At 44.8% G+C, this 25,943-nt stretch overlaps 2 non-coding genes and 1 pseudogene across 2 annotated transcripts; all 3 read left to right on the plus strand.

Moving 5' to 3' along the window:
* The first annotated feature begins 7,918 nt into the window (after window positions 1-7,918).
* Window positions 7,919-7,992, plus strand: TRNAM-CAU (transfer RNA methionine (anticodon CAU)). Its single transcript has one exon. It is a non-coding gene; the product is annotated as a tRNA-Met (tRNA).
* Window positions 7,993-8,122: 130 nt separating this feature from the next.
* Window positions 8,123-8,198, plus strand: TRNAN-GUU (transfer RNA asparagine (anticodon GUU)). The gene has a single exon. It is a non-coding gene; the product is annotated as a tRNA-Asn (tRNA).
* Window positions 8,199-21,265: 13,067 nt separating this feature from the next.
* LOC123096794 (ATP synthase subunit a-like) lies at window positions 21,266-23,298 on the plus strand (annotated as a pseudogene).
* Window positions 23,299-25,943: the final 2,645 nt, after the last annotated feature.

Below are 25,943 nucleotides of genomic sequence, written 5' to 3' on the forward strand. Positions count from 1 at the left end.
ATAATGTCACCAGATTTCGGCATAAATACTAGCCAGGTACCATTTCCCAAACTTGATTTCCTTTTTATGCACCTGTTTATGCACCTGGGTCATTGTTCACGAACTAAGACGGCTTAGCTGCCTTTCTTTGGGCCATATGAAGGAAGTACTTCAACGAATGGGTAGGTTGCCAACCCAACATTATAGGCGGGAAGTTCTCCTTTCTCCAAGTATGCTCATTAGACCGATAGGTGAGTAGCTAGTATAGTAGTAGCCAATACTCAAAACCGATAGTAGAAGGGTCGGTGGATGGCCCTTGCGAAAGTGGCCACGCCGCATCCCTTCAGTAGCCAATCCTTTTTCTCAATGATGCAGTTCGCTTGGAACATGGCACAAGGTGTGACGTTCCGAGCGGTGGAGGACAACCTGTTTGTTGTTCCAGTTTTCTGCCTTGGCGACTGGCAGAAGCTCATGGAAGAAGGGCCGTGGCTGTTCCGCAACCATGGCGTGTAAAGAAGCCTTACGACGGGATGGCTAACCCACGATCTGTGGTTCTGAACCAGATTCACGTCTGGTCGCAGATTCATAAGATCCCGGAACTATTCCGCCTGGAAAACCTGGTGCGGGATCTGGCTAATAAGAAGCAACAATAGAGAATCTCGCCTAGCTCGAGGTTGCGCCTCAGTGCCCTCTATAAGTACTTTCTAGTAAAAAGAACTACCTTTCAAAGCACATACCATTATGGCTAGCTAAAACGAAAGAATGAGAGTACAAGGTATGGGTCTACGCTTCCAGCTTACTCTAGAAACACGGAAACTGGATCTCTCTCTGGTGGGAGCCTGGCAGCGGGGAAAACGGCACCTGCAGGGGTCCAGGTCTCCATGATGAACAACCACGACTTTGATCTTAACGAGCTGCCGCCTGAGCATGAGCAGCTCGTTCAGGAGCAGCCACTGTTGAAAATAGCGAGACTCTAGAGGATGACGCTGATACATCATTTGATTTGTTTCGGGATGCAGAAGAACAGCCTGATGAGTACAATTATGATTATGATGACTATGTTGATGAATCCATGTGGGGAGATGAGGACTGGACAGAACAAGAACATGAGAAAGCGGAAGATTACGTGAGCATCTATGCTCACATCTTGTCCACCCCAGTAAGTGAACCTTTTGTATCCTTTTGCTTATATTTTCCTGTTCGTTCTGTAAATGACCTTGAGTTGTTTTTCACATTCTTTCTACAGGTAATTGCAGATATTGACAAAGATGGTGTACATGAAATGGTGATTGCACTTTGACTCAAAAGCACTATTTGATAAGACGCAGTAGAACTGTGCACCCGTTTTTGTTTGAGTTTGAGGCGACCTATACTAAACTATAATAGCAAGGAGAGACAGCAGCTAATACCAGATCATACTACAGTACAGCTAGTGCGTGCTAAAACCCTCCTTGTGTACTAGGCTTATGAATAAACTAAACTGTTGAGAAGTCTCTAGTGTAGGTGACAGGGAAGCCATGCTCGTTAGAAGAGAAAACAGATGGTTTGAGCAAGCATGGGTTCAAGCTCTAGTGGATGGGTTTGATAGCTGAACGCAAGGATAATTCATCTACGTAGCTAGTTGGTTATGGTGGCGGAGAAGCCCCTCTTTAGCTAGATTGGGCTCCTTTACTACTTTATTTAACCCGGGGTTATGCCTAAAACCGGTATCTTATGCGTGTTCGACTAGTTCCATTTCTGATTCTCCTTCTTCGCTGGGGTCTACATACGAAAGAATGGAACACTCGCCAGCTTCGATACTCAAATAACCAGCTCATTATGCTTAGGTTGGGTTAGGAAAACGAAGCTTTCCAAGGGACTAGTTCTTTCGCGCATCTGTTTCTCCATCCGTTCTCTTCACATAAGAAGCCAGCCGCCTACTCCTACTATTGGGTCGGTTGGTCGGTCAAGTGAACCACGCCCAGCAGGTGGGTATGCCGATAAGATTCCTTTGTTCGACGTACGTCCATATGAAGCGAGCGCTTCAAAACGAGGCTATTATGCTGAAACTAGGGCTCCCTCTGGACGGGAAGAGCGAGAGGGATAGCAAGGACTTGAAAAGGGAAGGAAGGGTCTTAGAACTACTGAAACAGTAGTAGAACTCTTCCAAAATCCAAATAGGAGAGTGAAAAACAAAAAGAAGACCATTGGGCTGGGGAAGACTCCCTCAATCACTCTGCTGGGCGATGCTTCTTACTCTACCTTTCAATTCCTTTGCCTTTCTTCTTCTGATCGATCCAAAGGTTCGGACTAGGACGCGTAAACCCCGAAGGGAGATTGACCCTACCTAAGTATTTTCTTAGATAGTAGTGGTTGGTCAAGTGTGAGTCACGTCGGGGCGGGTAGACCCACTTTTAATAGCAATGCCCAGATCAATGGAAAATGGAAGTTTCTAGAATTGCTGCTCTGTTCTGTTCAAGAAGTCTTTCTCCAGGGTTCGGTTCAGAAGGTGGGATGGAAGAGAGAGAATGGGCTCATCGTGCGACAAGGTCGATCGATCACTCAAACTGTTCAGTATCTCTACAATTGAGTGAGCTGTGTTGCGAAGGAAAATGATGAAATTGCTTACTTTTCACAGGCGTGAATTCTATCTTCGATTAGATAGTTTCCATGCTTTTGATAAAAATATGGGTTGGTATCTGAATGAAAGTCGGTAAGCAATCAATCTAGTGCTGTCCTCGGCAGACCAGGAAATGTAATAAACTTTGGAGCCTCATCATTGGAAAGATTAACAACTTAACGGTCTGAAAAACTATTCAAAGAGTGACTTTTAAGCCCCACTAGTTCGCTTTATTTTCAACAGACATTTCCTCCCTCGTCAGCAGCTTCATTACCTGCTAAGTCTGGAAGGGTAGTAAAATCACTCACAACAATCAATCTTTTCTTATGATACTGATACGATGCAAACGGTGACACCCCCGGATAATGTGTCTGTGCATTTGTGTCTGTCTTCCCTTAGATGTGAGGAATCGAATCTCTATTGAAATCTGGAATCACAAGGTATCCTTTCTTTAAAAACACATGAACGGGCGCCCTGAATGAATAAGAAATCGCTGCTATAACAGAGAGTTGCCCCAGATCATACAATGTGGTTCTCTACTTTCGGCTGGCTGGCAGATTAGCGTATTTATATGAAAGAGTAGACAAAGGTTCTGACAGGGGTAACTACTACCAAGAAGCGAACTCAAAGAGATGAAGAGAGAGAAGTTAGCCGCAACCGATCATCGGAGGAAGCAGGCTTACAAGAAACTGATGGGACAATCGGAAGAAGAGAGTGATAACAGGTTTCTAGTTGACAACCTTCCGCATTTCTTATTGGGATAGATTTCATACATTCCTATTTCCTTTACCCTCCCATGAGGAAAAGCTGGTGTGATTAAGGTTATCTAAAGAAAATCTCATAGTGTTATGCCTTGTAGCTTATTCCACTCTCTATAGTAGTTCCCTTCGATTCAACGCAGTGAAGACAGTTTCAATCGGGTCGATGGACCCTTGGTTGTTTTTGTGATAAGTCGCTATTATCAAATAAATAGCCATTTCTTGCTCAATTCGAGAGGTGATTTCATTCCACAGTGACAATTCATGTTGAACGCGTCCTCCGGCATTTACGATTCTTCCTACAGAGGGCACTACTGGCAAAGAATAACCTTTCCACCCGGCGAGAAAAAGAGACAGAGGTTTGCACTTGGTCCTCTTGGTTAGGATGTAGAGGGGATCTATCAACAATCCCGTCGTCTTCTTCCAGCTTTTTCCTCTGAATTTGATATACTTCAAAAACGAATCACTCTTTTCAGTATGAATGGCTCACTCTCCCATTCTTTCCGGCTAGGGCAGCAGCTAGACCCATATCTTTTGATGGCGAGCATCGATCGAGATCCTTCGGTGAAAGCTAGAACCAATTCTGCGAGGAAAGCGGAAGCAAACAGTTATGATGTGGTTGATAGTGTTTTTAGGGATAACCTAAGTCGGCGTTACCCGACATAGTCAACGGGGTACCTTCATTCTTTAACAATTCCGGACATAGGAACAATGAGCTGTCTCCACGGCTTCTCTTCCAAACCAATATCTCAATGGATCTATCTTCAGCTTATTCTCTCAATCAATGAATGCGGGTCATCGTGGAGAATCAGGGGAAGTGTAGACTATAAGTAGCCAATTTGCAATTCATTTCCTTGGCAATGACGAGTGATGGTATCTCGAAGCCATTCATCTTATCTCTGCAGCAGGAGATTCTTCACCGGACAAAAGATAAGGAAAAGACAAAGAAATCCCATGGGTAGTTTTTGGAAAAACCTATTCTGTAGGAGAGAGAGGCCTACCTATGAAAACTAGTATGTATCTTTTTCTTGGTTTAAGCAGTGCAGGAAATTGTCGGTCCTAAAAACAATGTGTCCCCATGATCATTTTACATCACGATATCTTTTTCTTCTGGTTATGCGTTTTCCTCTTCACTTTTATTTTTATTTATTTGATGGAATCGTCCGGGCAGAAACGGGGAAGAATCTCTTCTGTCGTAGAGGCCTCGTCGAGTGCTTCCGCTACGCCAGGAGATGATGATCCACGAAAAAACAAAGTGGGACGTCAAGACGCCGATGGAAAAGATGGGTTTTGGTCGGAGCCATCCGCAAGCCGCACCCCGCCCAACCCAGAAGTACCCTCCATTTCGTTGTTGAAAAAGCAAATAAAGAATGTTCTGAGATCCTGTCGAAATCGTAAGCTGCCCGAAACCAAATTGGAAGAAATTTACAGGGATCTTAACCTGGAAAATGCGAGCTAGGAAAAACGGGTAAAAAAAACCAGGTCCTCGAGGGCATTTCAAGGTGACGCCTTTATTTTTTAAATAACATGAAGGATAAAACCCATATCGACTTAATTGTGAAAGTCCATGATTGGGATCGCGCACGAAATAGAAATTTACTTGTGTAGGTTTCTCATAGCAAATAGAGAAACCGAGGCCCCTACTTACCTACCGGGTAGGTGGGGGGGGGAAGAAGAGTGGGAACGAGGGCTTCTTTCACTTGTTTGTTTTCCTACAACGGTATCTCCGAACTCAACGGCTCCCACGATTCGGAGCGATAGCGAATTCATACGAGGACTACGAAGCGAATAATTGCATTCCTTCCAGGAGGTCGAGCGCACGCTTTCCTCGGTTTCGAATCAAGGGACAAAGATAGATCCTCGGTAACGGCAAAGGGGATAGCCTTGCTTTTGAACATTCATGTGCATATATTTTCATTAGATGTGCAATCGAAATCAGTAGGAGAGAAACTTTCATCCCTATATTTCCACTGAAATGGAATTAGCGATACCTTTGCTTTTAGTTTGAATTCATGAATCCTGTTTCTAGTGGCGAGTAACTACTACGAAAGGTACGGAAAACGGGAAAGGCAAAGCACAGGAAAGAAGAATATATTCAATAATGTCATCCTTGTTTCGGTACCGGATTCAACTTGTCGAGGCTTCTGCTCGTAACGTCACTCACTGGATCAAATCAAAGGGCTCGGTTTCTGCTCCTCGGCAAAGGCAAAGTCAATTCAATAGGAATCCGAATCCTAAAAGGCAAGACCCAAACCACCGGTCGATCAACAGTTCTTCTTTCACTTCCATCTCTTGATACCTGTTTTCTTGCTTTTCTTACCACTGCTGTAGTGAACCGCATCTCTAAGCACCGGGAGTCGTGAACCGCGCACAAGGTCCTTCTTAAACTAGAAATAAGTGAAATAATTGTTCTGGGTCACCTTGGCTTTTGTGTTCAGTAGTTAGTAGGGGAAGTTGCCCGGCTTGGTATCTCTCTTCCCTGTAGAAAACCAATCACAAGTCCCTCCTTATTTTCACTCCAAAAAGCTGGAAAAAAGAGCAAATCTTGGATAGCCTAACTTGTTTTTTTGCCCTAGAAAAGGCAGCTACTATCCCTGCTGGATTTCAAGAAAACAGAATGTACCTAGGGAACCCTATTGATCAGATCAGAGACTGAACCTAGTGATCTTTCTCCTGCTGGCAAGCATCGATACCTGTCTCCTAATGAATTGATCTTCTCTTGGGCTCTGATTCACACAATCGGAAAGCCCTTGCGATGTGGGTCACCCTTTTCCTCTATACGTCTGTTCCGCAAAGGGGGCTTGCTATTCTCTGCAATTGAAGGTTGGGCCTACATATCTCTTATTTGTGTGGATCAACCATCCAACCTTTCTTCTTTCTTTCCATAAAACGTAGGTAGAATGCGTATAGTAATGGTAGAGCTGATGTATGGCTAAGCAGGGCTGATGGAGCTCTTGGAAAGAAGTCAGTATCCAGCTTATCCCTAGTCTAGCACTCTGCTGTGAAGTCAGAAACCCATTAACAAGCAAGGCTGTAGTGAACCTCTTCCTTAAGGGATTGTGGAATGCACACATCCCGGAATACAGTTGGGTGATCCATTAAGCTAAGAAAGAGCTATGAACAACCTAGTGACGCGGTGGCAAGCATCGATACGAGGAAGGTGATAGATCAGATACGATTTCCTTCATAGGATACTCTTTTTCCTTCGGATTGTGGAATGATAGGATGGGCCTAATAGTAGTGATTTAGTGCGATGTGAGGTGCCCCGCGCGTGAGACTTTCTGAGGTTAAGAAAATAATAACAGGGCGGCTTTCTTAGACTCGGCTCTATAGCACTCTTTGAGTAAGTTCGTTAACGAGGTAGCAGTTCTACACGAATGAAAACAGACCTATCTTCTCTTTCTTGGGCGGGGCACCAAATTCATGTATCTTTACCAATTAACCAATTTCTTGACGCTGGGGTGGATCCTAAAGAGATACCACTTCCTCATGAATTTATCTTGAATCGGGACCTTTTGGCTCAACTTTATCCTAGTTTTGCCGAAGGAGCAACCCCTTTTTTCACTTTAAATTGGTCCAAATACGCAGAATTTCTGACTTTTCGTGCAGGACTAGATCCAGTAACCGGTGGTCTCTGGCTGACCGATATTGCGCACCATCATTTAGCTATTGCTATTCTTTTCCTAATCGCAGGTCATATGTATAGGACCAATTGGGGTATTGGCCATGGACTTAAAGATATCTTGGAGGCTCACAAGGGCCCATTTACAGGACAAGGCCATAAGGGTCTTTATGAAATCTTAACAACGTCATGGCATGCTCAATTATCTCTTAACCTAGCTATGCTAGGCTCTACAACCATTGTTGTAGCTCATCATATGTATTCTATGCCTCCCTATCCATACCTAGCTACTGACTATGGTACACAACTTTCCTTGTTCACACACCACATGTGGATTGGCGGATTTCTAATAGTCGGTGCTGCTGCACATGCAGCATTTTTTATGGTAAGAGACTATGATCCAACAACTCGATACAACGATCTATTAGATCGCGTCCTTAGACACCGCGATGCAATCATATCCCACCTTAACTGGGTATGTATATTTCTAGGTTTTCACAGTTTTGGCTTGTACATTCATAATGATACCATGAGTGCTTTAGGCCGTCCACAAGATATGTTTTCGGATACTGCCATACAATTACAACCTATCTTTGCTCAATGGGTACAAAATATCCATGCTACTGCGCCTGGCGTAACAGCTCCTGGTGCAACAACAAGTACTAGCTTAACGTGGGGAGGCGGCGAGTTAGTAGCAGTAGGTGGCAAAGTGGCTTTGTTACCTATTCCATTAGGAACCACAGATTTTTGAGTCCATCACATTCATGCATTTACCATACATGTGACTGTATTAATACTTTTGAAAGGTGTTTTATTTGCTCGGAGTTCCCGTTTGATACCCGATAAAGCAAATCTAGGTTTTCGCTTTCCTTGCGATGGGCCTGGCCGAGGGGGAACCTGTCAAGTATCCGCCTGGCATCGAACTCTATTTTCTGTATGTTAATGAAAGGTTTAGACTAAAGCGGGGTAGAGGAATTGGTCAACTCATCAGGCTCATGACCTGAAGACTGCAGGTTCGAATCCTGTCCCCGCCTTATCACACGTCAGACAGATACCCAGGATCCGAGTCCTGATCACCTGTTTTTTAATCCCTGTTGTTATGGAAAGTGTTGCTGTGTCAAATCGAGATTATGTGGGTGTTCAGCTTATTAAGCAATTCGTTCGTCCTCAATAGCTCAGTTCGGTAGAGCGATCGGCTGTTAACTGATTGGTCGTAGGTTCGAATCCTACTTGGGTAGATTTGATTCATTCTTTAATGTAAGAATAAAGAATGGAATTAAAGGGCTTGCTTTGACCCTGTTTTATTTATTCAAAAGGTGGGGGGGTTCACGTAGTGAACTCCAACCATTAATACCCATTTATTTCTCCTTACTATCTACTATTTTTAGTCATTTTCCTGAACTCGCTCCCATCTCAAGATGGATAGAGGGCTTTCAGTTGCTTTTGATTTATCTCTCTATTTTCTTATTTTTTTCAGATAAGTTTCCAAATTCTAAGGCTAGCACCTCTCTGAAAAAGAAGGATAATCAGGGGGTGACGTCAGTCGCAGAACCAACAAGCACCACAGGTTCTTCGTCAAGTAAATGATGTCTTTTTCTGCACGTTACTGGGAGGGTCGGGATGGCAAATACATCACTGAAAGGTGATGGGGTCGCCGGGATCCCGCTATGGGGGTCCTCCCGTCATGAGCGACCAGTAGGATAGGTCGATGTGAGACATTTGTTCGACTCCAATTCATGACGCGTTTCTAAGGACAGCATTCTCTCGAAGATCAAATGCAAAAAAGCAGGTAGGATAAAATAAGTCATAACAGAGGTTTCGAGAGTGCCCAACTTCACCACCCGCTCTTAGATTCCAGAATTCGTGGCCTGAGCTTCATTCATTGATTTATTCGGGTGCATTCCTTTCGCACCCCGGTTATGAAATTCCGTACTCATTAAGTGCTCGCCCCCTTCATCGTCAGATTTAGGTTCACCGCTAGCATAGCATTCTCAAATGCAGATTGCTCCCCGCTTGAGCTACCATACTTTGTTGGATTTACGACAGACCCCCCTATCATAGTTGTCCCTATAGATATAGAGATCGCCCTGGTGTTATTAGTACACCTACCCTTAGCTATCAATATCAAAATCCCTACTTGTCTTTGGGTTCAACAATGCACACTAACGGGATGAAATCTACGCCCAGCGGGGCAGCTGTCCTTGTCCTCGGTTCAGTAACGGCAGTAGTGGAAATACCTGTTTCGGTTCCGGGAATCAGATCGGTTCCTTCCTCTGCTAAGGCTTTGGTTTCATCGTATTGACTACGAAAGGTACGGTGTAGGTTCCCACGATCTTTCCTATGATTTCTACGAATAGATGACTACGACTAACGCAAGAGGGATTCCTGCGACTAACGCTAGAGCAAAGGGAAAGGACAATGAAGCAGCAATAAACAGATTGAAGAGCTATTAGTATAGCAAGTATTAATTCAACAATTAGTTAGTTTGGGAAGACTGCTTTGCCTGGATTGATGGCGAGCCTGGAAGCCTTGCTTCTCCACTGGGGGCTAATTCCATAAACAAGTTGTTCTATCTAAAAAATCATTTTAGGAATGAATGAGAATTTCGTTAGATTTCGTATACAAGGTAATGCATCGTACCTCCGTTAAAGGCTCATTTTCTCCAATCTCTGAATTTCTGCAAAACGAATTGGCATATAGAGAATAGGTTTCTGGCATGACCAAAATGAACTTCACAGATCCGATACAAGAAAGGATCGATTCAAACAGCAATTGTTAAGCGTCTCTGGATATTGTAGCAACCTACACGCCTGTCTAACCAATGTAGTTCTGTCGTCAAGTTTCTCTGCTTGTTCGTTCTGATCTTTCCATTTCATGTAAAGCACAGGAACGCGGTGGATCGTACCCCCCTGAAACCTATAGATAGGGAGCTCCCAATAGAAGGGAGTAACCGAAATCAAGCTTGCTCACTGAGCATAAGAACATTGAAAGCAGGCGGACTATCAGCAGCATTGCGATTCTTTATTTGGGCAAAGCCAAGGTATCACTTCGGGAAGAAATGCTGTTTCAAACGACAAATGAGTTGGAATGGTCAATTTGGTTTTTCAGCTACTAGTACACTCGCTATGAAATCCTAGATCTTCTTGTGAGCTGTCTCCACACCATTGAGAAATATTTGGATCAATGATAGCAGAGGCAGGCAAGAAAATCTGCTCAAAGGGGACGGCACGATGATCGAGTTCGTGCTCGGGGAGTGCCATGTCTAGCTAGTTCGTGCAGACACCCGCCCTTTCCAATCAATGGAGAATGGTTACTAGAGCTAGCGCATGTCCCACTTTAGAACACTAAGAACGTAATAAGCCTAGCCGGGACAAATGCACTCAGTGTTAGTCCGATCACCTCGGCTAAAATCATCTTCCCTTTATTAATGACCAAGGGTATCCATATCATGATATGTAGATACAAGAGGGCAGAGGCATTGATGCGGGTAGGATGTGTGTCTGCTTTCCTGTTGTTTGAAGGAGTAGATACATTCATTTCCTTTTGCCAGAGTGAGAGTGAGAGTTGTGTGGGATGTTGACAATCACTATCTCGTCTAGTGACGAGTGCTAACCTTACATGAATCATGCCAAGCACACAAGAAAAACAGGGGCTGGTCTTAACTGAAAGTTGTCCTTGTCCGGCTGAGGAAAGAAAGGGATGACGAGACGGGGACCCAAAGGTTCCCGGTGAGGAGGCCCGATGCAATGTTCGAAACTGTTGTTCCAGTTGTTCCTGTATGAGGAAGAAGACTCCTTACGAAAGCTGGTTCAAACCTTTGTTCCTTGTTCCTCGGCCTTAGTTAGCATTTTTTCGAACAGTGAAATACACCTTTGTCCTGCGTTGCATGGTGAGAGTGTGAATGGAGACGGGGTGCCACTTTTAAATAGGGGCAATCCCGAATAAGAATTGAAGGAAAAACAGGCAAGCACTCAAGCGTGAGCTGAAATACCGGGTCCTCACATAGGAAAATTAGTATGACAGGCCGATAGATCTAGGGTCCCCAGGTCCAAATTCTTTCCAATCAAGTACGAGTTCAGAACAGAGTTTTCCGGGGCTATCGATTCGTAGTTTTCGAATCTATCGAGTTTCTCCGGATCAGGAGGCTTTACATACAAAGCCGACAACACGGTAACATTACGCTTCTCTTTCTTATTCTTATTCTTATTTATATAATTTGTGCTACTTTCACATGAAGTGAAAGGGACGCTGTTCAGAAGAGCCTTCCTACATTTGCGCCCTTCTAAAAGCTATCGCACCACATGGTGCAGAGACACTCGACAAAAGACGAGCAACAGCCCTTGGCAGCCCCCATGGCTGCTGCCTCTGCGCCATCTTGCACTCGATCCTCCGGCCTTCTGCCTGGATCCAAGGATGACGGAACCTGGGGCGGGTTCAAAATGGCAGGGACTTCAACTGGTGGAGCAGGCAGAGTGGGGGGCGCATCCGCGGGTTAAGCCTGATCCCCCGCTGGATCTGGCAGAACTGGCGGTGCGTCTGCGGGTTGAGCCTGACCCCCTACAGGATTTGGTAAAACTTTCTCTCCGTCATCTAATAAAACAGTTTCAAAACGAAATCCATGGGTAAACAAAAATCAAAGAAAAAGAAAATGCAATTCGTTGGGGGAACGGGTTACACGATGAATCATCCCCCTATTAAGAAACCAAAGTAATAATAATGATACGAAAATCAAAAGGAGAAGGAAAGGCAATTCTAGGCCGATGGGAAAATGAAAAAAGAATTTCCCGAAAAAAAGGATGGGACCTGGAAATGGAAAACAAACCGACTATAATACGAATCCTCTTCTCGGGGATCATAATGTCAAGTTGCTTTCTTACTCGAAAGTACTAAATAGATAGGCGCTTGGGCCAGGTACAATTGAACGAAAAGAAGCAAACTACCGTTGTTTTAGGAGGTATGGGAGGGCGGAGACCGATCGATAGAAGTGTCTTTTCTTGGCTATCCGGATTTATTGGATCATTCCTTCCTGTGATGCCTTTTCCCCCATCCATCTCCTACGCTACGCATGGAGTTAGCACAGTCTATGACTCGGTCCTGGGACTCCTTCTTTCTATGTATAGACATAAGGAGGTTCTGCTTTCTATTTATAGCTACTGGATCGTAGTATTTCCTAAGAAAAAAGGATACGCGGAACGTAGTTCCAATACCTCTGATGTGGTCCACCCTAAGAGCAAGCCAAAATTCTAGGTGAATGAAAGGGCAACTGCAGTTCAGCCTTTGATTGACTTCAACACAACTTACCCTTTAGGGTAATAGGATGCCACTACTTGACCTTTAATCATTCAAGTTGGATAAAAAGATAGGAATAGGGATTTTCTTCTTGATCCAATCGGAACTCTTCAATTGAGGGGTGGCCAAAACACCTTGTACCTTTCCCAATACTTGACCTTCGATGCAATTGTTTACCTTTCTAGTTTTGACGATGGAATGAATCTACTTTTGACTTGTCCTCCATATGCAATAGTTTGATTGTCAGGTTTCAAGAATGCTGGAAGAGAAGGGAAACCTCAGAGGCAGAAGGTAGAAAAACGATTTCATCATCTTATGGAAGGCATTTCCGTTTTGGTAGACCATTGGGGCAGAAGGAACACTCACCGTAGGCAATTCGTAACTCTATAGATGCAAACCTTTGAGGTAGGCATTGACCATTTGGTACTCTCACTAGTTCGGCATACTATAGAAACCCTTTGGTATAGGTAGACGTGAAGCTACATCAAAAATTGTCATTCTATAGATAGCTTAAGTTTGATACCTTCACAAATCCCCATCGTTGACCGAGATGGAGGTAATCTAACCATTGGAATATTTCCTTTCTGAAACCTTCTATCTTTCCACTTCTATCGGCTCACAACTTTTGGATCAATTCTGCGATAAGGCTGGATGGCCAAGGCGCCCTTCCGAGACTAGGACTCTCAGGTGGGTAAGATTCGGAAAACAGAAAAGCTAACCTGAATTCCTGCTTATCCCTAGGCTGCTGCTCTGTACTGCCTTCCCTCAAGTCGGTATCTTCTTCCATCATGAAAGTCGGTAAGCAATCTAGTCGGCAACAGGGAAATCAGGAACTCAAACTAATAGCTTCCTTGGTCTCTGAACAGAGCACTCGATAGATGAGGGAATCGCTGGATGTGCACCTTTTAGGGGAAGAATGCCACAACCCTTCCTTCCGATACTTTGGGCCTTACAAGATTCTAGCACGTGTTGGTGCTGTTCCATATTAACACCAGGAGCTACCATCAACTTCTCAAGTGCACCCTGTATTTTTCACGTCTCTAAGCTTCGACGTGTTGTTCCCCCGCCCACTGTCTCAGGTATCCTCTCGTTTACCATCTGAGACTGACAATCCCTCTGTACCTATGCAAGTTTTGGTGAGTCGTTGGTATAAGTAATAAAGGGAGATCAAGTCCTGGAACAAGGCTTGATTCGCTGGTCCGAGTCGATGGCACTGGACAATACTTGGGAGGACCTCATCGACCTGAAGACTCGTTTTCCTTATGCACCGGCTTGGGGTCAAGCGCTTTCTCAAGGAAGGGGGAATGTTAGCGCTTCTACTTCGAATACTCGTGCCCCGATTACAACACAAGACGACATCGGCCCACGAGCCAGACCCAGGAAGAATACGAAGTCCAATTTCCTCAACCGCGCACACGGATAAGACGCGAGACAGTTTCTGAGGGATAGAAGTCTTGATCGGGCCAAGCCGGCATAACAGTTAGTAGTTCACATTACTTTCTCTTCCGAAGCGTGCACATTCGAGTTCAGTATGGATGCACTGAGCGCTTAAGACCACTCGCTGGATGATATGGTCAATCATACTCCAGAGTGGGGACAGCATAACAATAACATTCTCTCTTTAGATTCGAGATGTATTGATCGAGACGTGCCTCACTCTAGTGAGGATTTGAGCTCCCCGATAGACGTAGGGCCCGCTCGGTACACTGTCATTGTTTAGGGGGGTTCTTAATTATAGCATGAAAGTCCGAGTTGGAGGAATGATATTGGGCTTGAGAAGTGAGCAAGGAACCTGACATAACATTCCTATGGTTCCTCTGTCCCGGTCTTGCACCACTCTCATATCCATCAATCAATTTCATAGATAGTTACTATGGTTGTTTCTTCCTCCATTCACTAAAGCAAATGGAGCCTTTCCCTCCTCGAGTCAGCAAGCCAACTCGAGCGTTTTACCCTCGTGTCACTAGCGCAACACAAGCCATTCAAAAAAAAGTCTTGGAACTGAAGAGAAATCCATCTCTATACAAACTCTTTATGTTCTTGATATTGATTGAGTTATGAGAATGAAGAAGCGTAGCACACCTTTTCTCTCAATTCAAGTTTCCATTCAATAAGTGCATCAAGTATTTCGTATAGAAAGAAAAGGAACCACTTCTCTTCTCTTAAGTATATGAAAAATAGCTTTTTGGTCCCTTTCGTCCAGAGGTTAGGACATCGTCTTTTCATGTCGAAGACATGGGCTCGATTCCCGTAAGGGATAGGTACTTATTCCCGGCTGGCGGTATCAAGAACCCGGATAGTCAGTAGGAAACTCCAATCTGCAAGCGGAACAACGAGTTTAGAAGGCACGTTCTTGAAAGAGCAGGCTGACTATGAAACTCACATAAGGCTCGCGATCGGGTGCATTGTTGACTCGGGGGCGGTTCCATAGGCGGCTACTCTAAGACGGATCAAGTTGGGCTATATATTATGGCAAGTTGACCCTACTTTCCAATTTTGTAGATAGAACAGTTCTAGTAGAAGGTTAACCCGACCTTCCTAAGAGTACTAGGTTAAAGGGGAGACCTCTAAAGCCTAGAAAGAACTATCCTATCCCTTTAGGAATCCAAAAGCGCCGTATCTGTGGATCACTGACGGCTATACCCAATGAGCAAAGTAGAAAGAGCCTAGGAAAATGCATCTTCTCCCTATTCAGTCAGTAGTTGTCCATCGACTAGTCTTACTTACCGCACCGCCCGGCGAAAAGGGATTTCTCAGTGATAGACCCACGAGAGCGTGTGTGCCAGTGACAAAAGAAGTGCGAGACGATCTGGGAAGTGAGGGATGCCCTTCCTGGGTATCACGAGCGGCGAGGCAGGTATGGCTGGAGGAAAAGCAAGGCAACAGGGTGCTAGGTTTAAGCAAGTATTGTCCGTCCGATCATTGGAATCGGCTTAGCCGAAAAAGGAAGATCTGGTTTCACTAGTAGGAAGAACACCCTTCTAAGGTGAAGGTATTCCGTTTCTAAGAAGGAAGTTCTATATATTTGAACTAGAGAGAAGCTCTAAAATGGAAATCGAAAAGGAACCCCTTGTCCGTCCAGGTACTCACCCCGCCGGAACTCGCAATCAAACATAGGGTTGGCAAACTAGGAAGGCACAGAAAAGAAGGCAGTTGCGAAGGCGAGCAAGGTATTTTTGAATTTCCTCAAATTGATTCATCAATGAAGTAGTTGAATTGAAGTAAATGTGCCTACGAAAGAAGAGTTTTCGATATGGATATGCGAACAGGAAGAAAGCAAGCATATATTACTATTTCATTGGCAACGAACACCGTCAAACAAAGATAGCTATTGAGGAGGAAGACCTGGATAGGGAGCCGGTTACGAATAAACCTGGGACTAGGAAACCCCGAACTACGAATGGAAACACTTTTTCAAGCAGGGGTAAACGGATCTGGTTAGGAAGCCGGAGATGGAAGAGAGGGTGTCGTGTCGGATCTTCAATCGGGGCAAACAACGGATGCTCGGGATAAAGCTGGACTTCGATTAGTTTTTGATGGATATGAGCTTTCCCTGAATAAGGATCAAAATATGCTTCCTAAAACAGCATGCGCAATGGTGGGCCGAGTACATAGCATAGCGTATATCAAGTATCCAACGCCTTCCGAATAAGGAATGGAAGCCGACTTAATAAAACTACATCTTGCTGATGTAGGTGTAGACAGGTATTCTAAAAGGAGTGCCAATATTGGGTGTAAGGATTCTTCTATGCAAACATTGACCACTCGTATGGTAGCCTCACAGCCATCTACAAGGGAGACTTCCACCTCAACCTGAAGTTCACCCACGTGGAGCCTTTACTAGTCGGAGTGGTAAGACTACAACCGATCCTCTTCCCCAATGCCAGCGTTGTATGTACCACCTGCCTTCTACCCTAGCCGGCCCAATACCTTCTCCGCAGGGACCTCAACAGTCCACTACTTCTGCTACACAGCCTAGTTCTTCTACACCAGCAGCTATTGCTCCTAATGATCCATCATCAATCTGCTTCACCTGTCAACCCGAAGCTGCCATTTCCAGAATGGTTTGTGAAGTCAACTGAAGACAAGCAGATTGCAAAGTTTCTGGATATGATGACAGATATGCAGATTACCACCCCCATCCTTGATGGTGTCTTACAGGTGCCGATGTATACACAGTTCTTTAAGGACCAGCTTGCAAAGAAGCGAAACATTAACGAGCCAGAACTGGTTACTCTTACTAAGGAATGTAGTGCACTCGTTCAAATAAGCTACCTCTCAACTTAGATGAGCCTGCCAGTTTCAGTATTCCATGCTTGATAGGAAGTCAAACTTTCCATGCTTTATGTGGTCTTGGGTCTACTGTGATTCCCTTCACTGTCTACGAGCCACTACCATTGGGTGATGTACGGCCGACTAGCATCACTCTCCACCTTGCTGATCAGGATCCGGCAGACATTTTGGGTGATATCCCTGCGATAGTTGGTAACTTCACATTTCCAGTTGATTTTGTTGTCTTGGAGATGTAGGATAAGAGCTTTCCTATTATTATTTTTTGGGGAGACCTTTTCTAGCTACTGCAGGGGTTGTCATCGATGTGAAAGATGCTAAGCTCACGCTTCAATTTGGTGAGGAGAAAGTCTCATTTGACATTAGGTATATCTTCCAACTCACCCTCCTCACTGTCCAGACCATAGTAAGCAATATGAAACGAGTCACTTAAGCCCTAGTAAAAGGCTACTCTTTGAATCCCCTCTTTAAGGCATATAAAATTAGTACTCTTCCTGAGCTAGCTTAAGCATATCTCGAGCGAGTGAGTTTCCCTCCATCAAGTTCTAAGCGATCAAATAAGGTCCTTGCTCTCGAGCCAATGCCAATACCAGTAGAGAGGGTCTAAACGAAGGATTCAAAGGAGGTTACCGGTTAAGGGCAAATGCAATCTCTGAGCCAGTAGGAGAAAAAAGGTAATCAAAGAAAGTTTCAGTTGGACTTTCCCTGCCAACCCTACCCAAATTACATACCCTGCGGTTTTCGTTCCTCTATTGATATTTCGTTCCTCGAATCAAGACTTTCTTTGTCGAGGATCTCTGGTTTAGGGTACTCCATTGAGTTTCAGCTTATTCTTCTAATGGCTGTGTCCGTCTAAGGTGGCTATTTGAGCGATTTAAGTATCGCGGTTGTCTTGAGCTCTGGATTGATGGACGGAAACCCGGGGCTGGGTTCGATTTCAACTCGGAGATAGCCGGGTCTATAGTAAGAGCCGCTTTGTGAACAGCATCGGATGACATAGCCAGGGTAGCCGCAATAGAGCAATTATGCCTTAAGCCCAAAACTCTTCCTTCTAGGGATCAGATCAACCTAAAGCACCATCAGTTGTGGATTCATCCACAAAGTCTTTCTACTTAGCTCGTCAAGCGAAGTAGCTATCAACGGCTTTAGCATGACAACTAGAACATCAAGCCATGGTAAACTGCCAAAGCTTCTGCTGTAGTGTAGCACCAGGGTTCGGCCTTCTCCTTGCCGAGTTGCATCGCCCGCATCGTGTTCAATTGGAAAGTCTGGCAAAGGTGCTTCCAACTCCTGGTTCAGGGTCTGCGGTTACCAAACAAAGATGAATCATGCGCAATCAGATATTAAGCCATAAGATCCCACCCAGAAACTGGAAGAGTCGGGGGCACCTACCGAAGGAGTCTTCCCTCCATCGATTCAATGACAAAATAGCTCTATTGAGAGGGCCTTTGACAACCCTCTTGAATGTGGCTCGCTCCTAGTTTTTCTTCCCCCGCCCGTTCTATCCAGGCTGGTGGCTATACCAGATTTCGTGTCTGATCGAACTTGAAACTAGCCCATTGAGCTTCTTGGATTCCAAACCAGAAAGAAGGGTCGCACACAAGAAAATAGAGTTGGAATGAAAGATGGGGTAAAGATGAACTTTATTCTCCTAGCTACTCTCCATCCAGCAAGTTACTCTCTTTCAAAAGATGACAACTCAAGATTACCAATCAAAACCAACGCTTTTTCTTCTCCTATAGCTTCATCATTACATCTTTCACTAGTTGTTGGATGTGAGTGATGAGATCGATCCATGGAATTTTTACCTCACTCACATACTTTGGAAGATGAAGAAATTCTCTTGAATTTACTTATGGGCTGGCTCTACATGTGGTCAGATGGGTTCCCCTCTTCAGTCATTTGGTACCTCTCCAACGCTTCCTCCTATTCCTATTGATCAGATCAAAGCCAAACCTATCTAGTCTTGCACGTTGTCACCCACCGCTCTTGCCAAAAACAAAGAAATTCTATCTTGGGAACTAAAAAAGAATCGGAATGGGAAGTATTTATTTCTTGATTCTCCGGCTAGCATCCTTACTTCCTTCTTCAATGGAAATTCTATGTTTTGGCTCGGTATAAACCAAAAAATGAGAAATTCTCTTATTTGTAGAAAAGTCTTCTTTTGGTTAAATCTGGAGAACCCAGTCGAAACTCTGATTCATGTTAGTGGATTTTAATAGCTCTCCTATCTACCCGGAAATGATCTTCTACCTTTACTGTCTGTGTTCTTTACATATCTTTCTATTGTTTTTCAAATCATTGTGTCGTTACAAATTCAGTGGTTGCACCCTTGTGAGCAAGTTGTTGCCGGATTGGATAGGAGAAGTGAAACAAAGCTACGAAGGATAAAAATTAGCTGAAGAAGTTAAGAAGAGCATTAGTGAAGCGAGAGGAGGACAAGATGGTTGGGAAGAGAAGGAAGGGGTATTAAGGAAAAAAGGGAGGCATATGTGGGGACCGCTGGAAATGCAAGAGCCAGGATAGCGCAAGAACTGCATGGGACAGCTACCGGAGGCCATTCAGGTATACTAGCTTCCTATAAGAGAACTAATAGGAACTTTGTCTGGCCAGGAATGGATGCCTCTCTTGAGGACAGACTGTGACAGTAAAGCAACAACATCAACTCGCAATGGCCCTCGTGCCATGAGTCATGGATTTTAGTCGACATAGATTGGATCGAAAGATCGCACTTCCGCTCTCCTCCTATCGGACTAGTCACTTCCCACTCTCCTCAAGTGAACAGTTTAGCCACTATCCTCCCATATACTCTGCTTTTTCATTGCTTATGAACTGGAACTTGTTGGTGCATGGATTTCACGTTTCAGCAGCACTTTGGTTTGTGCATGGTTGTGAAAAGAAGGCTTTCTATACACTTATATGAACTTCATTGGCGAAAGAAAGAGAAGCTTGCCTTGATAAAGCACAGCCTTTCGCACTCCAATAGGCATATATTGTTACAAGGTTATGCCCAAAGGTCTCAAAAACGCCGGTGCTACATATCAACGCGCCATGACTAAGATCTTCGATGAGATAATACATAAGATTGTCGAGTGCTATGTAGATGATCTCGTTGTAAAGGCGGTATCCTATGAAGAACATCTTCAACATCTCAGAATCGTATTCGACCGCCTAAGGCAACATGCACTCAAGTTAAACCCATTGAAGTGCGCCTTCATGGTCTCGTCAGGCAAATTCCTAGGGTTTGTCATTCGACATCGGGGAATAGAAATCGACCCGAGTAAAATCAAGGCCATACTCGAAATGCCTCCTCCTCAAAACCTTAAGGAGCTGCGTTCGCTTCAAGGGCGCCTGGCATACATCAGGCGATTCATAGCCAATTTTGCAGGAAGAATCCAACCTTTTACAAGAAAAACAAAAAAAGACATTCCATTCTTTTGGGATGAAAACTGCCAACAAGCCCTAGATGGCATCAAAAGCTATCTCCTCAATCCGCCAGTCCTGGCTGCGCCGATACCAGGGAAGGAGCTTATACTCTACACCACGGCCTTGGATGAATCTCTTGGGGCTCTATTGGCACAAGAAAATGAAAACGGGAAAGAGAATGCCCTCTATTACCTCAGTCGTGTGCTCGTAGGAGCTGAACATGCGTACTCTCCTATCAAAAACATTGCCTTGCACTGGTGTTCGCTGTCAAGAAGCTACGGCACTACATGATAGCACATCGGGTCACCCTCATCTCCAAAGTTCACCCACTTAAATATCTCATGACAAGACCAATGCTTACAGGAAGATTGGCAAGATGGGGCCATCATCCTTACTGAGTTCGACATTGTGTATGCGCCGCAGAAGGCCATTAGAGGGCAAGCGATGGCGGATTTCCTAGCAGCACATCATACATATTTATACAGTAAATAAAATATTTCCATGGATGGGATTGCACGTAGTCCATTCCACCTTTATCTATCTAGGTTATCCTTCTTTCTTAACAAAGCAGAATGTGATGATCGATCCCTCTATTATGGGATTTATGTTTATACCAAAGCCTCTACTTTAGATATTTACGCTGATGAAGGAAAGCCTTGTTAAAGACTACTACTTTTGACTTCCTTTTTCGTACTCTTCTTTCATCCTCCTTACCAGAACGCTTTTCCTGGTTCAGAAGAATAAGATACTGAAATTGTGGCTTACATATGGAAAATGCCTTCGTCTTGAAGCTACCAATGCACATCACGGTGAAATCATTGTCAATTAATTGTTAGAATCCCCATATCACCCATAGCCACCCAAATCTTTTTTTGCCTCAAACTCTGCTGCCCTATCACTCCTCGATAAGTGTACTTACTCAGGTTGTGCACTTGGCTGAGCGAGATCTTCCCCTTTGGCATGAGAACCGCCTACCTATGCTAACGTAACTAATGCAGATGGCGGAAGTTAGTAGTTCTCCTATGCCAACATGAACACAAACGAAATCGTCGAATTTCGTATAGAAAGAAAAGGAACCACTTCTATTCTCTTTTCTTAAGTATAAGAGGGATAAGTACTTATTCCTGGCCGGCGGTATCATTGCTGCTCCCCGCCTAATGCGGATCATTGTGCAATGCTTATGTGAAATCTCAATCCAAAACTTCTTCGTTTCGTTGGAAAAACCAACGCCGACGTCAAGATCAGTCTCCTTTCCTTTCAAAAGTGAGCGAGCAGAGCTGAAAAAGATGGAGTTACCTGGAGATGAACAAATTCGATTTAATAACACAAACAGTACAAAGCGTCTCTCACGTCCATTCTTTTATTTTTGATTTTTCCCAACCTGCGTTCGATCCGCAGCTTGTGAACCGGCTTTTGGAAGGGGTGGAGGCACCTACCTCGAAAGACAGGGACCTCCTTTTAAAAATGTATGGAATTGCGCCCGGAAATACACATGCTTTGCTTTTTGAAATCACAAAAATGGTAGAATCATACATGCGGCAGGCAAATTTGGTTTTGCCACCTACATACGATGTTACCTGGTTTTGTAACCAGTTTCTGGGCGTGGATTCTTTTAAGGATCTAAAGGATACTTTCGTAGATTACATTTCAAGGGGCGCGAAAGCTTAACTTGGAACACGGGCTTTGTTAATTTTTATAACGAAATATGGAGGGCCGAAGACTCCCCGCCGGGTAGCGCTGTAAGTGCTCCGAATCAGCTTTTTTTGGAAAACCCATTGGATCAATTTTCCATTTACCCAATAATTGATCTTCATGTGGGCAACTTTTATTTTACATTTACAAATGCAGTCTTGTATATGCTGCTCACTGTCGTTTTGGTCGTTTTTCTGTTTTTTGTTGTTACGAAAAAGGGAGGTGGAAAGTCAGTGCCAAATGCATGGCAATCCTTGGTCGAGCTTATTTATGATTTCGTGCTGAACCTGGTAAACGAACAAATAGGTGGTCTTTCCGAAAATGTGAAACAAAAGTTTTTCCCTCGCATCTCGGTCACTTTTACTTTTTCGTTATTTTGTAATCCCCAGGGTATGATACCCTTTAGCTTCACAGTGACAAGTCATTTTCTCATTACTTTGGCTCTTTCATTTTCCATTTTTATAGGCATTACGATCGTTGGATTTCAAAGACATGGGCTTCATTTTTTTAGCTTCTTATTACCTACAGGAGTCCCACTGCCGTTAGCACCTTTCTTAGTACTCCTTGAGCTAATCTCTTATTGTTTTCGTGCATTAAGCTTAGGAATACGTTTATTTGCTAATATGATGGCCGGTCATAGTTTAGTAAAGATTTTAAGTGGGTTTGCTTGGACTATGCTATTTCTGAATAATATTTTCTATTTCATAGGAGATCTTGGTCCCTTATTTATAGTTCTAGCATTAACCGGTCTGGAATTAGGTGTAGCTATATCACAAGCTCATGTTTCTACGATCTCAATTTGTATTTACTTGAATGATGCTACAAATCTCCATCAAAATGAGTCATTTCATAATTGAATAAAAATGAGGAGCCGAAGATTCTAGGGGGCTACAGCTGCGCTTTTGCAGCACTGAACATGGTTCCGGGTACTCAAGATATTGCGTTTGTGTTTGGAGAGGTGTAGATTGTAGATTCCAGCCGAGAAGACCAGGAAAAGATAAGGATAAAGAATGTCATATATCTCAGGAGCTAGATCACTTCCCGATGAACAAGTCAGAATTGCCTCAACAAAAATGGATGGAATTGGACCGAAAAAAGCCATTCAGCTTCGTTATCGATTAGGTATCAGTGGGAACATCAAGATGAATGAGTTAACTAAGTATCAGATCGACCAAATTGAACAAATGATAGCTCAAGATCATGTTGTTCATTGGGAATTGAAGAGGGGAGAACGAGCAGACATCGAACGATTAATTTCTATTTCTCGTTATCGTGGAATTCGTCATCAAGATGGATCGCCCTTACGCGGTCAACGAACTCATACTAATGCAAGGACTGCTCGCAAGCAAATTCGGAAATGAAAGAAGGCTACCGAAAGAACAAGCAACGGATTTCGCGCTCATCCCTTGCTAAAGCGCATACGTTTTCTTGCTCCTTGGTACTTGTCTGATCAATCACACTGTTCATTAGTTCACTTGATTTTTCGTTCGATGTCTTGAACCGCTTACTAATCACGTATACGTATAGTAGGCCCCCTTCGCCACTCCACGTCTGGCCCGTCTTGGTCTCGCTCACTTCGCCCGCCTATCGTATCGGCTCGGCTTCGTCCGTCAAGCGACAGCTTCTGCCTCTAACGGCTTCACTATCGCTCATGACTGGTAGTAGTTGTCTCTATGTAGTAGTCGGCCCTTGTTAAGCTTCGCCAGAAGCGATTAGTCGCTTCCCGAATGCCTCTTTCTTGTACTAATTAATGTGTATGGTCTAGTCTTTCCAATGCCTCCTTCCTTGCCGCCAACGCACGCTAGATGGAGAATAAGCAAGCTACCTTGCTTGCATTGCATTCGTTAAATGGTAGCTTCCGCGCCCTTCCTACCTGCTTCAATTGATGTGAATGATCGTGTCTTCGACATCAATTTCAGTCTGATTAGATATGTCATTGAAACAAATCTGTTTTGTCTCTGTTTTCTTTTCGGATGATGAGGATGAGCCAGCCGATCCTAACATAATTTTGGAGGAGCCGGACGACGAAGCCTCAAAATCAGATAAAGATGTCTCCGACGCGACTGGACTTCCACTAGATTTTTATAGGGGTCAGGAGGGAAAAGATATGCTGTTTTCTATCAGTCCCAAGCGGATACTCCCCAGCTTCCATGGTCCGCTTACCGAGGAAGAGATGCGGGAGGACCCAGGGCCAGAGCAAGTTGGGTTGGGGTATAGAGCCGTAAGCGCGGTGGGGGTGACAGAGGATGTGCTCGTACGGTTCATAGTTGGGTATGATATTCTCATGGATTGTTGGGAACGTCCTCTATATTCGAAATATGCCTTTCTAGGAGCATTACGATCTGCAGCTCAAATGGTCCCTTATGAAGTCTCTATTGGTCTTATTCTTATTGTGCGCCTTGTGAGCACGTTTGGATCCGCGAAGGCAATCGCTCGGATCTTCCCCTAACCCAACCCGGGAACGGACCGGAGGGAACCGCAGCATGAGGAATGTCCGTGTCTCATCGCAAGGCTAATTTTGAGTTTTGGGTCATAGGACGGGCAGTGCAGTCCGGGGCACAAGGGTCCTGGTACTACCCAGGTGCGAAGAACCCCGGAGGCGACTGCAATGAGCAAAAATGTAACTCACCGGCCTAAACGATGAGCAAACACTCGAACGTGAGAGCAAGGGATCACCCAACGAATGGACAAGCTCCAAGGAGGGAGGAGAGAGGGAGGCAAGAACCATGCTTTCAGAGAAGTGGCGGTCCGAATCCACTCTGACAAAAGAAAATAACAGACTAAGCCGTGACGTAAGGGGGGCATTCTCCACACGGGACGGGGCCAAGGCCTTCATGTATGGGTGACAGATCGGCCATAGGAGTACTCCGGGATATACACCAGGGCAACTAATGTCGAGCATACGATGATGCCGCCCGTTTTCATTTCGTGGAAGTCCCCGGCAGAGGAAAGGGCTGTAGGTGATGGCGCGTTCTGCTTCTTAGGGCGATGAAATCGTTCCTATGGGATCGTGCATGGCAGCTGGTATAGATGATGATGAAAGGCGGGCCGCTTGAACCGGGACCTATTCTCATAATAGGCAGCAAGTAAAGCTAAATAGGAAAGGGGGCGACTGATGACTGCCTTTTTCGTCAGAAATCCAAAAGGGTGGAATGTGGAGCTAATATGGCTGGCTACAAGTATAGCCAAAGAAAGATGAGACGAGACGGACTGTCAGAGGACGCAGCGGGACTACCAGGGGAAAGCCCGCCCCCGCTAGCTAACATAGATATCTATTCTCGGTGCGCATATTCGAGATTTAGAATCTCTTTCCGACCAGGCCAGGCCGAATCGGGCCACCACTTGGGATGGGAATGGCTCAGCCCACATGCATCATTTGATGAAAGCACTCCAGTCCAGTCGCCTCCGATCAGTGGCTTGTCAACCACCGGACCGTAGCTCCTCACCAAATGACCCTGCGTTGGGGCAACACAGCACATGACTAGTTCGCTCAAGGACCACACCCTCTCGAGAGTAGGATGCCGGCCGAGATGGAGCGCCAACCTAGACTTTCCTTGGGCTTGCCTTGCCCCAACATCTAAATAAAGGGCGGGCGCCGAAAAGGAAGCAGTGACGCCTTTTCGACGAAAGCTTAGCTTGGTAGGCGCAGCTTACTCACCCTACTCCCTTAGACAATGCAATGCTCTGAACACGAAAGTTTGCAGTTCAGCCCTCTTCTCCCATGCAGAGTCGCAGGCAGCGCCTCGGATAAAAGCACGGACGAGCCACATGCAGGGAAACTTGCACGTGTGGTTCTGGCCGGGGACCCCGGTATACTGTACTAATATGTGTAGGTCCCTGTAATTCGAGTGAGATTGTCATGGCCTAAAAGCAGATATGGTCCGGTATTCCCTTGTTCCCCGTATTGGTTATGTTCCTTATTCCTCGTCTAGCAGAAACTAATCGAGCTCCGTCTGATCTCCCAGAAGCGGAAGCTGAATTAGTTGCAGGCTATAATGTAGAATATGCGCGGGATGCGATCCTTAATAGTTCACTGTTGGCGGAAGCCAATGTCTCGGGGACTCATTCTGACTTAAACAAGGGGTGGGTCTTTACCAACTTCCAAATCCAAGATTTAGGGGAAAAAAAGAGGGGCAGGGCACTCTTCATTCTTCATTCGAAACTCATGAATGTCGGGTCGGAGGTTTTTGCCTTGTTATCAAAAAGGGGAGTTGGGTAAAGCAAACTCCCTCCTTGGACGAGCACGGGGCTTAGTCAAGTAGAACCGGGTTGCGCTGCTTGATGCTCC

The sequence above is a fragment of the Triticum aestivum genome, chromosome 4D (assembly GCF_018294505.1).
Source record: "Triticum aestivum cultivar Chinese Spring chromosome 4D, IWGSC CS RefSeq v2.1, whole genome shotgun sequence".
NCBI classification, from domain to species: domain Eukaryota; kingdom Viridiplantae; phylum Streptophyta; class Magnoliopsida; order Poales; family Poaceae; genus Triticum; species Triticum aestivum.